This window comes from Bombus bifarius, unplaced genomic scaffold, assembly GCF_011952205.1.
Source record: "Bombus bifarius isolate JDL3187 unplaced genomic scaffold, Bbif_JDL3187 scf7180000009200, whole genome shotgun sequence".
NCBI lineage: Eukaryota > Metazoa > Arthropoda > Insecta > Hymenoptera > Apidae > Bombus > Bombus bifarius.
Genome location: NW_022884965.1, coordinates 3,128,854 through 3,143,749, shown reverse-complemented (window position 1 = coordinate 3,143,749; position 14,896 = coordinate 3,128,854). Strand labels below are relative to the sequence as shown.

Sequence of the window (14,896 nt, the reverse complement as noted above, 5' to 3'; positions counted from 1 at the left end):
GAAGCGATGTACCGTTAGATTACTAAGAACAATTGAAATATGTATGAAAGGATATGAAATAAAATATTTCGTATAATTAGTTTAGGTTTGAAATAAATCTACCATTAAGTTACTCGAAGGAAATTCAGATAATACTTGTGTGTACATAAAATATATCAAATAACGTGAGAATCTTCGTCAGTGGCCAATTACCATTTCTACAAGTGCGTTAATCAAAATTAAGACATTTGCCTGTTCATAAAATACATGAAATAACATTAGAATCCTCTGTCGTATCATCAGTGGTCAATTTACCATTTTTACGACTATATTAGTTAAAATTAAGATATTTACGTGTTCATAAAATACATCAAATGACATCAAGTGGCCAATTACTATTTCTACAACTACGTCAATCAAAATTAAGATATTTGCGTGTACGTAAAATATATCAAATAACATGAGAATCTTCGTCAGTGGCCAATTACCATTTCTACAACTACGTTAATCAAAATTAAGACATTTGCGTGTTCATAAAATACATCAAATGACATCAAGTGGCCAATTACCATTTCTACATCTACGTCAATCAAAATTAAGATATTTGCGTGTACGTAAAATATATCAAATAACATGAGAATCTTCGTCAGTGGCCAATTACCATTTCTACAACTACGTTAATCAAAATTAAGACATTTGCGTGTTCATAAAATACATCAAATGACATCAAGTGGCCAATTACCATTTCTACATCTACGTCAATCAAAATTAAGATATTTGCGTGTACGTAAAATATATCAAATAACATGAGAATCTTCGTCAGTGGCCAATTACCATTTCTACAACTACGTTAATCAAAATTAAGACATTTGCCTGTTCATAAAATACATGACATAACATTAGAATCCTCTGTCGTATCATCAATGGTCAATTTACCATTTCTACAACTATATTAGTCAAAATTAAGATATTTGCGTGTTCATAAAATACATGAAATAATATCAGAATTAAGATATTTACTTGTTCATAAAATAAATCAAATAACATCAGAACCCTCTGTCGTATCGTCAGTGGCCAATTTACCATTCCTACAACTACCTTAGTCAAAATTAAGATATTTGCGTGTTCATAAAACACATCGAATAACATCAAGTGGCCAATTACCATTTCTACAACTACGTCAATGAAAATTAAGATATTTGCGTGTTCATAAAACACATCGAATAACATCGGAACCCTCTGTCGTACCATCAGTGGCCAATTTGCCATTCCTACGACTACCTTAGTCAAACTTAAGATATTCGCGTGTTCGTAAAACACATCAAACGCATCAGTGGCCAATTGCCATCTCTACAGTTACATCAATCCTGGCTCCATTAAGATTCAAATACCGGTAAAACTTCTACCAGCTTACAATTGCAATGTTCGAAGATGGTATCCCACTGGGGGTAGTCATCCACATGTTATAATACTATATCACTAAGCTATGATACTTTACCAAATGTCCTACTGGACAAATTGTAAAATGTAAATAAATAAATAAATAAAAAAAAGAAAAAATTGCAACGAACGAATTCTAAATCTGAATGTAACCTGCGAACCTCCAACCCTTTATAGCATAATTAAAATTGACACGATATGATAAATCCTATATCTTGGTATATTTCAAAAGAACTTGTTATGGCTACCCTCTTTGTAAACCAGTTAACCGAGATAACTCGGTAGGCTGTATTTTATACGAATTGGTTATAGAATACGGAATCAGTGGTGTGCTCGAGTATATCCGCCGTTTCATTGATCCCTTCGAATTTCCCGTGACCCAGAAGGGTGAAACGAAATCGACTCGCTCTATAAAGGATACCGTAACTCGAGGACTTCCGCTGGTGATAATCGTAAAAACTCGTTCCCCTACGAAACACCTCTCTTCATTCATATAACCCGCTTCACTCTTTCCGGATCCCGTACGAAATCACTGCGATCTCTGACGGAGGGAGGGTGTGCGTTCCGTGCGCGCCACTTGTTGCGAAAATGATAACCGGCTGAGCCAGTTCTCGCGATCGTTAAGGGTTGTATCTAGCTTCCAACAACTCTGCACGGAATCGGGCATTCGTAACGAATATTCCTCCCTCTCGTGCCTCTCAAGTTCTTTGCGCGTTAAAGGCTAGAAATAGTGGCGGATAATTTGAGAAATCGTAGATTTCATAACGAGACTACAGCAGCTTTCGAGATTTCCCCTTTGACTCTGGGATCGATACCGATATTTTAACTTTGCCGATATATCTGCAAGTTCATGGAGAATCTTATAATCAACGCGTTATCGCCGTCTTAAGAAGAATTTTTATCCTTTCACGGAATCCTAACCAGTCGCAACGAGCGTAACGTCAAGTTACGACAGATACAGCTTCTAAGAGTTTCATCCACCGAATTGCGGGAATGTCACATTGTTGGAATATAGAAACGAAGCAAATAGGTCGATTTCATCTTTGTAAATAGTTCGTTATTCTCGTAGCGAACCGATCGAAATACTTTTGAACAGGTCACGAGAATCGTCGATCCGTTTGGAACCTTGGACTATGAAAATATCCTTAATCTGATAATCGATATCTGATCCATTTCTCAAGGGATTATTTAATCTGATTAATTGGCTAATTTTCTAAGAAAGTGCAAGATCGTCGTTAAATATAAACGAAATAATGTTACGTCAAGATCGATTAGCATTAGGCTAATATGGACGTTAGGTCAGTTACGCCCTTGTAGAGCCAATAATTAGAGAGTGGATCAATGTCAGAGATAATTAATAACAAATATTAAGACGTTGAAATGGCGTTTATTTTCGGGCCATTGTTAGATTGCCAAGTCAATATTACGATATCGGCAGACTAACTTACTGTTAACTAAGTTACGTCAATCTTAACGTATTAAACCAATATCACAATATTAAGTCAGAACTGGGACTTCACAGAGTGTATTTTCGACCAATCGCGAGGAGAGACGTCAACGGAAGTCGTAAATTTCCGTTACGATTATAATAACCGACACCACGAGTCGATCGATCCCCTGATTTCCGTTAAGATAATAGGGTTGATTCAGTTCGTACAACACTGTGATTCACAGAATTATGAATTATATATTTTTCCCACTTAAGTTACACCGTTGCTTAGAATATATGTCGGGTTTACATTAGAATTAGGGTTAGGGGCGTGAAACGAATCTTCGTTTGGATTACACGTTGTCGTTGTGCAATAGAGAAGACATCGACTAGTGCAAATACGATTATCACAGAACCGGATAAGTAACCGTGGTAATTAGATACTCGAGAAACTAATGACAATGATCCTAGGTTCAACAACGAATCCGTGGTCGACGGGATGATAGATGAACGTGCTCACAAAATCTAAGTCGGACGCGTAATATTTACTGGGCGTAGGAGTTACTCTTTTAGTCGATGAGATCGCGCGAGAGAATGACTTTCCCGTCCCGATGATGCCACAGAGGGAAACCATAATGGGCTGTGTCTAAGGACACGAGATCATCGGATTCGTCGAGGATAGCCTTCGTTCAGAAAGCAAGGGAAATTGGCGTTGCTGCTAATTGGTCAATCTCCATATCAGTCGTTAGAAAAAGATGCTAGCCGCCCTCGAGGGAAAGTTGCTAGTGGGGGACGTCGTTCGTTGAAAAATAGGTCTCCTCAATCTTCTCGTAGTCGGGACAAAGACTGTTTGTTTGAAGGACTTTAGTTAGATCTCGCGTGTGGCGAGCTACGGGACAGAGACCGTTGGAACGTTTACTGTCGATTGTTACAACTATTTCCTTTTTAAGGAGAGCTATAGAATTACTCCATGCCTTTGTTAGACAAAGCGTTCGTCCCGTGACCGCGGCTACGTTCGGCGACTGGCTGTCGCCTCGAGCCCAAGCTCATTATCACAACTCTCGAACAATTACAATCGGATTGAATAACTGCAATTGTTTAATTACAGTTATCGTAGACTCTAGATTACAATGTTGCGGGATTATCCAAAATTCCAGAGGCTCCGGTGTTCTTTCGTCTCCGATATGTATATCGTCGACAATGAGTTGGCGTATAGAGACGCGATACACTGGCACGATATTCGTTGAGGATAGAGCAAGGCTCTTGGAGTTTTGTTATAGTTGATTAACCCGTTACTGACATGTTCACTTTTCTAGCGGTGTAGAAGAAGTAGTTGACTTGACCCTCCTGATGGCGTAGGAGAAGTAAAGATGCTATTGTAACGTCGGTTCACATCAGAGACCAGGCCACACACCACGGACAGGGTGGCACCCAGATGTCTGCACATTCTTGGTGCGTACCCTCGATAGTCTTAAGTACCCACCAGGGGTCTTGGCATTTTCATAGTTAAGGTCCTTCGGACCAAGCGAGTATTTCTTGTCTTAGATTTCCCTTTACGTTTATTGTTTATCACGTGTTAGCCTAGAAAGTTGGTTTTCTTCACATCCGGTATGTTCCGTTAGCAACTTTCTCGCGAGGCCGGCTAAAACCCTTCCTGGTCCACCAACCGTCTTATTATCCAATCCGAGACGGTGTCTATTGCCCTCACTTCCTTAACCAGAATTGTCATCGACAAATCCGATAGTCCCGTGTCCTTAGACACACCCATCCCTACCCTTCCTCAGACATGGTATCGCCAGAAAGACTTACTTATTCTGTATCCTTAGAATAGTCAACATATCTTTACCGGTCTCTACCCTCATAACAGTCGCGTACTTAACGTATCGTTGTAACCAAGTCTCGCATAACGTGGTTGAAGTGAATTGTGATTTATGTTAATTCAGTGTGTGTTACATTGTGATTGCTGAATTCGTAATAAAGTTGAATTAAAACAAAATTAATAGTTGTGTTACGACTCAGCTATTTTATTTCATCAACCAACCCTTAAGTTTACGTGACACTATGTCGGAGGAAAGCTAGCGCACGGGACCATCGGATTTGTTCATGACATTTTTGGTCAGGAAAGTGAGGACAGTATACGTTGCTCCTGATTGGACAAACGTAGGCCGGTGGACTAGGAAGGGTCTTAGCCGCCCTCGATAGAAAGTTGCTAGTGGGAAGCATCGTACGTGAGAAAAACTAACTTTCCCGTGTCAAGCTGTAGTAGACAATAGTCTTTACAAAAAGGATTTGGAAAAACGATATTCGTTGGGTCTGAAGCACCTTAGCTAGCAAATTACTGGGGTTTATGATGGGTCCTTAAGACTGTTGAGGGCACGCAGCAAGGACGAGCGGTCATCTGGTTCCCGTCTGGCCAGCGGTGTATGACCTGGTCTAGATAGAGGGTCGCCCGACGTAACACAGAGCATTAGCTCAATCCCATAATTCAATTATCACGACAATGTTAAAATATCCGATATTAAAATAATATGTAAATGGTAGAGATAATTAGTAACAGATATTAGGGCAATATAATATTGAAAGGAAACATTGCGTTATTTATTGGAATATCGTGTGAGTATTACGAAACTAGCCTAACGTCATGACACCTAATTAACAGCGACAGATACACCGGTCTAGTAACTCAAAGCTGAACCATCAAAGCAATGTTCGTGTATCTAGCGTTCAAAGTGCTCTGAGGGCCAAATTCGTCAGAACGATGATAATAGATGGGAGAAGGGAAATTCGAATTTCTTCGAGGCGATTGGAATTCAGGATGACGCTCTGAATGGAAGAATCAGAGATCGAAACAGAGTCGGAGACAGTGGAGTGGAAAGCAGCTGGAACAGCGGTTAAACAACGAGGCAGAGTGGAAGAGAAAACCATGAGGAAGCAGAGTACGATATCGTCGGCCGTTAACGTAATTTCGTTTTCGAACTCGATCGAAACTCGCGCGGCACAGCCTCGAAAGTTGGCTCGTTCCCGTAGCAAGACTCGAGGATTCAGCCAGCCACGGATCGGCGCCTTTATTTCGATAATCCCTTTCGTTGAGCGGTTCAGAAAGGGTGAAAGGTAAAAGTCCCCTTGGGAATCGTACGACGATCCCGAGATCACCGTAATTAACCCGATAGAGGGCTAATTAAAAATTAAGGCCAATTATCAGTTGCCATTTGCCCCGGAGAGCTCTCTGCTCGCAACCAGATCACGAAAATTTTACCTTTCGGTAATCTCTTACGGTTGGCCGTGCAACGCGTCTAATATTAATCGGGCAACGACTGGTGTCAGCCAGGATTTAAAGGGATTTTTTTCGCAACCGTTGGAAACGAGAGTTTGTACAGCCGACTGGAAACGAGGAAATATCAGCGGATCGCAGTCGCTTCAATCCTCTCTCTATTTCACTGGATTAGCCGCGGAACCGTTGCCGTCTGTCCTTCTCCACTCGCCTTCCTTTTTCACGCGCAAGATTTCCATCGAGCTACGCGATCCACCAGATTCTTCGCCCGTTGTCCATGACAAAAGCGATCCACGGATATGCGTCGAACCTTACTCGTTAATTCCATCCGAGGAACAACTTGGCGCGAGATACACTCGAGCTCGCCCCTTGGACCCCAAGTTTCTCGCTATCGTTCGTTTTTCAGGGCATCGAGGGAACGCGAGATCCAGTCGACTGCCGCGTAATACTACGAGTAATCCCCCCGCCAACTTTACCCACCGAGTTTCGCTTCGCCCCTTGCGCAATTTATTTCGCTCTAACTAACTTATCGATCGGCCGATTTTCGCCTATCCTTCGGAGGAAACGGAAGGAAGATCGCGAATTCTACGTCTACTTGATCGCATAAACGTGATTTAATAGGTGAAAAAGAAGGTTAGATTCGCTGGAACTTTTGAAGCGTTCAGGCTCGAATAGCACCCTAATTTAGATCTCGCCTCTATGGATGATTTGCTTAGGTTCAGGTTAGGTTCAACTGCTTATGTTGGATCAACGTTACGCTCGCCTACTTATCTTCGATCTACGTTAGCTTCTGCTTCGCTTGTAATTGAATTTGATTTGGGTCTTGAGTCTCTGGCTGATTCAACTTGGATCTAACTGAGGATTCGACTTGAGCTTTCAGTCAAGCGGTCGGTCTAGTCTACAATTGTGCTTATAATAGTCTCAGCTAGCTTTACATCACAGGCCTAGACAATGTCTATGTTAGAGCATAAATCTGGGTTAAGATTGGTGGGAAATGTTATCGATACGCTGGTTAAGTTTGAACTAGATTCGAATACACGTACATTAGGACTGTAATTGTACTTATGTGGCCTGAGTCAGGTCCACGTTGGTTACCGTATTAAGCCGTGGATAACTCGGAAAGTCGTGTACTCGCTAGTTTTGCTCCCGTCACCTGACACACTTGACCTTCTTCTCGCGGTCGAGATATGCAAGAAAAAGGGTAGATAAAAGGGACGATAACTGGAAAGTCGGTTCACGATCACATAAGAGTGATTTCGCTTAGACCGTGCAAGATTGATCAGCGATTTCGGTGCTCGTTAGCACGGCCACACAGGCTTCGTCTAATTTCCGTACGATTATCGGTGTCGCGTTCGTTGTTTTGCTGTGTCTTAAGATCTTTAACGAGCACTCTTTTCTCCACAACGAGGGATCAAAGCGCTGTGAAACGTTCCGTACATCGCTCGAACGAGAAATTTCACAAATCTTCACGCCGTTAGTTCCACCGATGAAACAACTATTATTTCAACTGTACTTAGTTAGACAGGTTTTACTACCGACTGACTATTTTATGCTAAGCTAGAACACAGCATGTTCGGAGTTGCCACAGTATTATAATCTGACAAATTACGTATCACAGCGAACCGTGCATTTTTTTTCAACTTCCAACTAACGAGTAAGAGTGGATGAGACAATTTGCTACTAATGTGAAAAATTCAGTTGGAACCTGCAAGCGTGAAAATTACAGAAGCTTGTCCATGATGACCAATAAACATCTTAATTATAGGAATTGTCAGCTTGATATCATCTTCAAGAATATTCGAAATACTTCAAAACACAGGAAAGTTACTATAAAACAAGAGCAACGAGAAAACAAGAGGAATTCCTGGTGAGAAGTTTTCGATATGAAAGCGAACACGTTTCAGAGACTCGAAAGTTAACTGTGTCTTATTTCAATCCTCCTACTGTACCCGGAACTGTACCAGCCAATTGCAACTTCAGATTAATACAGCTTTTTTGTATCGAGCATTGCCAGAATCAGACATTTTCAGTTTCGTTGGCAAATTAATTGCTTACTAAACTTGCCAAAAACCTAATTACGCTTTTTCATAATTCATTTATTCTCTTGCTGCATTGCTGTTAAAACTGTCCTAGAGTACCTTACCTTGGGTCTGGCTTAGCCTAAGCTATGTAGGTCTCTGGTACTATGGATATCCGTAGCTATGGTAGGTCTAGGTTAAATCTAAGCTAACGTCTGCTTCGAAGGAATCTACATTTAAATTTAGATGAAAGTTTGATCATTTTGCAAGATGAGAGCACTCGCTGTTAAAGTTATTAGAGGAGAAGAAGAAGAAGAAGAAGAAGAAGAAACTACGTCAGCCGACGTGCAACAAAATTAAAATCCTATTTCAAAAAGTGAAGTCATACTTCGCGTTATGCATCGCTGCAGTCATCTAATTACACCCTCGACCATTCTCAAACTATAGTCCCACCCAGTTGCGTGATCCTTTCTATTACCTCACACACCTCGACGCCTCGCGCTCTCCTTCCTCAATCTTTTTTTTTTCTTCCCAAAGGAAGGTTCATCGGAAAAGCTCTCCCTGGCAATTTTCGAGCCTAGTTTTTCACGACCATTCGACTCAGCAAGGTCGTTCATCACCGGGCATTTTACGCACGGGCCAACTGGTCAAACTGACGCGTTGCTTTCGGCGGACGTCTCTGTTTGCCGCTGGCCATGCGAACGACGTTATTAAAATTACGCGCGGCCGAGCACGCGAACCCATTCCCTTTCGCGCCGGGAATTTTAAGTTCGACCACCGGGATTCCATGAATAACGCGGCCAAGCACGTAACGCGCGCGCGAGACCGGAGCCATGTCCGGAAAACTGCGCGTAAATGTCTCCGTGTGCACATGGCCCAATCCCGGATAAGTACAGATATTACAGGCGTGCATATTACACGCAGCTCCGTGCAGATGTATTCGCCTGATTTGTTGTATTCACGCCGGTCCAGCGCTGGATTCGCGTTACACGCCTGGCCATTCACGCCGCATTAATCGGCTGCAACCGGAACGCGCCGCGTTTTCCATTTAGTCGATAGACCCTGCAACGACGGATCACCATTTTTCTTCTCTTTTTTTCCACCGATTTTTTAACGTAGGATAACGTGTAGCGTCGAGGAAGCTGGGTCTAAAGCGGAATACGAGAGGCCAAAAAGCGATGTAAAAAGTTAACCTGTCATATTTACGTCTCGCTCTCGTTCCCAACACGGAATTCGTTTAGCAACGTGGAGGACTCGCTAGGTTCGGAGTAGCATTCGTCGAGAAGCAAGACGAAAAAACGACATGAAATATAACTAATGAAAGATGGCGACTTGGACCAAAGGAGGGAAGATCGTTGACGAAAAAACGAGTGAAAAGTGCCCTGCGAGCCTTTTACATGCGAGGCTTGCTCGCGGAGGAAATTGAATTTGAAAATGTTGGGGACTCCGCGCAAGTAGAATGGGTCTGTGTGGGGTCAGCCATGCAGGGAACCATCATTTCGTAATCGCCACTGTTCTCTACTGGGTGAATTAGAGTGGCTGTATTATTTATACGAAAGCTGTGTCCACATACTGTAGCCAGAACCATCTCGTGCAGCCCCGACCAACCGTATTCCTTAATCTTTTCCTCGATTAATGTTACAACGAGTCCAGACGGCGAATATAGCATTCCCGCTGCGCGAAATTCCCAGATACGTTCTACATCCTGCAACTATGAACACCAGGACGTACAAAAGGGATGAAAAACTGTTACCGTATGGTTCTACAGGCTGATCCATATACCAGAATCCTCGCGTCTTTCGTTCAAATAGCATTTGAAAATTTCCGTTTCTTCGCCGAGATCACGTTAGCTCGTTCAATCACATAATTCATAATCAGTGGAAATCAACGTCGATGAACGAAAGCAATCAGCCCCTTCTGCTACCATGACTGATCAATCCCATATCGTATCAGCCAGCCATATCATACCATGAGAGGCAACAACACATGGTGGAAGTAGGGAACGAAGGAAAACAATCAACTGGCAGCAAAAATCCGTATAATTCCTAGCGGAAGAGTCGCCGGGAGCGGGTCGCCCGGAGCGTAGCGTATTTCCCCCCAATTTCGTTAGCGCCTGCACACACGCAACGCAGCGAACGAGGTAGCCTCGCGCAGCGGCAGAGCGAGACGGAGAACTTTGCAGCGATCATCGACTTGGGTTGCTGACGCGTGCGCATTGGCCAAGGCACGAACTCGCCCTGTCTCGGTCGGTCGTGTCGGTCCGGCGGCTGCCTTCGTCTCTCTTCGCTCCTCTGCTCCCGGCCGCTCCACCGCCCTTCCCCTACCAACCCGCCCAACCATCCCCACCATCCAACCGTCTCTGTCGCTACCAGAGCAGCAGCACCAGCACCTCCAACCACCACCATCGGGCTACAACCACCACACTAGCAAGGGAGCATCATAGTGGTAGCAGCAGCAGCAGTAGCAGCAGCAACACACCAGCACCTCCAGGTTCCCTCTGCTGGTGTGTGCCGATGCCGCAGTAGCGACTGCCTCTCTGGCCCGTATAGATTTTCAATTAGACCGCGCGAAACGTGGAAAATAATGTGCCGCTCCGACACCTGCTGACCGTTCCCGAAGGTCGCTCGTCCGAGTGCCCCTGTGTCCGACGTACCGCACCTCTTCTATACCACGTCGTTGCCCCGAGATCGTAGTCGTCGTGGCCGAGGTGTACACCTGGTGGACGGACGGACAAACAGACAGAGAAAGAGGGAGAAAGACAGATCGATTTCAGTCTCGTGTGCGTGAACAGTGCCAAAAGACCAAGAGGATGGCCAGCCAGTGACGAGATCTTCGAATGGTCCACGGTCCATGGGGTCGCCAGAGAGGATGCCGTTTCCGGTGAACCACAGGACCCTGTTGTCCAGCCTCGTCGCGCTCTCCGCTTTCATACTACACTCAGGTAGGACTCAGTGTACCTATTGATGTCACGACGAAACAGAAAAAGCTTCTCTTTGATGAAAGAAGTTGGTCTATTCAAGTTGGTCGGTTCGTCGTCCGGTAATCCAAAACGGTATTCTCCGAGTTTCGACGATTTTCCAAGTAGACCGCGATGGTAGGATGTGGTTCCGAGGATGTCCGATGGATTCTTTTGTCGATGGCTCAGTGACGAAGAGATTCCTAGCATTCCAACTACTAATTGGTTAGAGGAATAAATATTTAACTGTGATCAATTGCATTCGTTGCCGGTTAAAGATATCGCCAGTCAATATTTGAACCGATAACCGGTCTCCACGCGGCTGTTCGCATTGTTTGGATGTTTGCACGACAACCAATGGGCCTCTGGCATCCGAGCCACATCGATTTCCGCGTTCCCCCCGTGTAATTTGCGTAATTCCAATATCCTAAACGCGTCGATCTTCCTTAGTCCACGTGGAGATCCCGGGACAATTCTATCTGCCACTCTGGTCATCAATCTTCGGTTCTGTGCTCGGGCAGTTTCGTGAAATCCATGGCCCTGACGTGACAGATTCCAGTTTTCGGTAAAACTCCGCGTCCAAAGATTCGATTTAGAGGAATCCAGTTCGAATGAACTGCAGCGCACGTAGATCGAAGATTTCTATGGTGGTAACATGTTCAAGATTTGCTCAAGACCTTCCCTCCCTTGTACGTTCAAATGAAAACCAAATTCGTGACAGGGCAAGTTGCTATTTTTGTTTGTTGATTGTTTATTCGTCGTTTATTTGACGTTGCCACGACGTTAAACGACCAAATGAGAATTAAGAGCCTATTTTCAACGTCGGTTTACCGTGTAGAGCGCCAACTTCCCTGAGAGAATGGCGGTAATATGGTAACCAACAGACATTTAGATAGGATCCGCTTTGTCGAGGATAGAAATAGGATTCCCGGGACGCGGAAGTCCAGCAGGATAAGCGGAAAAGTGGATAAATTCCCGGTCTGAATAAAACCTACCACCGAAACCATTTTTGTCCAATTTTTTAACATTACGTATACCAAATGTAACTTGTATTCGCATTCACACTTACACCATAACAAATTAGTTGTCAAGTTAATTCGCCTGATTCTTTCATTCGATTAACTGGAATTACACTCTAAATTGGAAGACGCGCCAGATCTAAGTTAAGGTCCAATTCCATTTTTTAGTGAATTCTATAGAAGCTGCGAACGTTCGATTCAAATCCAAAATTTTTATTCGAGTTCAAATGTCTCAAGACCGAGTCGAGTTCAAGCTTAACGAATTATAATAGGAGAGTTAACATAGATTCCAACTTAAATTTCCATCAACGTAGATTGCGTTTGATTTCGAAGAAGATGTTAATTAAAAACAGCATCGATTAGAATTGGCCCAAATTCTCGTTCAAATTTCAATCGATCAGATCCGAATTGCTGCAGAAAATATTCAGTTCATCCTAAAGCTAACGTGAAGTCGGAGTAAGGAAAAAAGGCATCGAACCTTATTTAAACGTATCTTGCAATTTCCAGCTGAACGAAGATACCACTTTTTTCATTCTAGCGAAAGGAAACATCAGTTTCGAGCTAGTCAATAAAAAAAGAGAAACGAAAGACGATACAAAGCGACAAGGTGCTGGTTGAACGAGGAAACGACCGAGTCGACAACTTCTTCCGGTCGTCGCGCGAGCATCGGTTAATCGCTTCCAGGACCATTGCCAATCAAGAAACGAGAAAATATACGGGCGCGTAAAGCGGTTCGTGATGTCACGTTCGTTTAAAGACGGGGGCCAACAGAACGACATAACCGTCGATGGCCTCGCGAAAGCGTATTACGATAGGTCGTTAACTCGAGTACTCTAATTGGCTCAATTTCCAATAAAACTCGCCGGTAAACCGGCGCTAGCTTTGAGTCCGTTTAAATAAAACAATACGCCGCGGCCACCCCCTCTCTCTCTCTCTCACTCTTTTGCTCGGCGCGCCCTCGTTCATTCATTCTTTCTCTGCCCGCTATCCTAACCTTCCTAATTTCAACAAGGAACAAGGAAATTACGCTGCAGCCACTACCTACCGGTCTGATTGCGTTTTCAGAACTCCTGCGCTTTTATACGCTTTTACAGTGGATAATTGTGGTTTCGTCGATACATAGAATTCTCTTGAACTTTGTCCGACGCATGGTAAATACAACTGTTGGGTTGGCAACTAAGTCATTACCACCTAATGACAAAATCTGCAATCACTTAGTTGCCAACCGCGTAGAACTTGTTAACCGTAGAAGGTAAAACAGCACAGACAGTTGGAACGAAGATACGTTTAGGCGAAGACAAACTTATTTGGTTGTTACAATCTAGCTTAACATCTGCATTTGGTCAATGCTAGATGCCGTGTAATTAAATTGGCGCCACATCAAACGTAGCATCAATCGAGCTTTCTGTTTGCTTGATTATGCTACATCTTAAATGCATTTGCACACAGGCTGTGGGAAATTTTAACCGCCTGACGTTCTTTTTATTTATCTCCTTCTTATTTATTAAACCCATAGAATCTACCGAATATACTTTGGTCTCTAAAAACTTAGACACTCTGTATATGGTAAAAAAATTGATGTTTTTCAAACATTTTAATTTTTATATCCACCTCTGTACATATAATCACGGCTACTAAAAGCTTCTTATTTTGGGAAATCCCGTGTATGTTAACATACGACTGCCGTGGCAGAAAATTCGATAATTCGAGCCCTGAAAAAATACGGTTGGAGCACGCAAGCTGAAAATTAACGCCGGTGGCCGTGTACCGTTTAATTCGAGGCATAAGCGCGTAATACCAGGCGATAATACAGTCGGTAAATAATCTGAGTATATACTCAGCTACTGATTAACCTCCCCTCTCGACAGGTTCGTCCAACCCTCGTCCGATTGCCTTTAATTAAATCGACCGTGTCCGTGTCCGTCACGAGCACGTGCGACCAGCGTCGTGACGCCAGGTGTCCACCTCTCCACTCGGAAGATACAACAGCCCTCTATAGATCGGAAATGTTTCTTTCGATGGTTAATCTACACAGCAAACTACTCCATTCTATAGAAAAAGTTTCATTTAACAATTTACTGAAATTGAGGTTTCATAAAATTTCGAGTATTTCCAACAGAGCTGTAAAAGGGATACGACATCTTATGGGCAATTCGATGTTAAGTACGATTCCCATCCTCTATTTCGTGGCTCGATCTATTTCAACCACGTGGAATATTGATGTTCATCGTCGAAGATTCCTTCCGTCGTATCCCATCTCGAATAGAAGGACGCGTTTCCAATAAACGTAGCCGTATCTGACGGAAACCGACCGAAAATACCGCAATTTATACCGGTCTGACCTACAATGTTCTCATAGCCCTGATCACACACGGCTGATAGGGGAGAAGCCTTCCTTATCGACCGGCAATACGTTCTTTTAAAAGATCCACAGATCCAACCAAATGGATAATCGAACGAATACGAACGCGACGAGATCGTCGTGAAAAAGGCTGTTTCCGAGGGGAGAAAAAAAAATATGGAGTGGAACAGGATGGAAGAAGTTAATTAAGGCCGCTCGAAAAAAAAATTACAACCAACGATTCTCGAGTGATGTTTAGTGGATTGGTAGCATTACCAGTAACGATTGAATAAGGAAATAGGCAGTAATAGAAAATGAAAGCTTCCTGCCGATACGGTTCTAACACTTCACTCGCTTTTGTCAATTTTCCATCGATTCAATCGACGAACAGAATGAAAGGAATAAGGAATATGATCTATTGAATATCTGACTGGAAATCGCTG

At 43.2% G+C, this 14,896-nt stretch overlaps 1 protein-coding gene across 1 annotated transcript in view; it reads right to left on the bottom strand.

The window, feature by feature from the left end:
- Positions 1-14,896, bottom strand: part of LOC117214383 — a 127,021-nt gene that overhangs the window by 105,250 nt on the left and 6,875 nt on the right. The window lies entirely within an intron of this gene.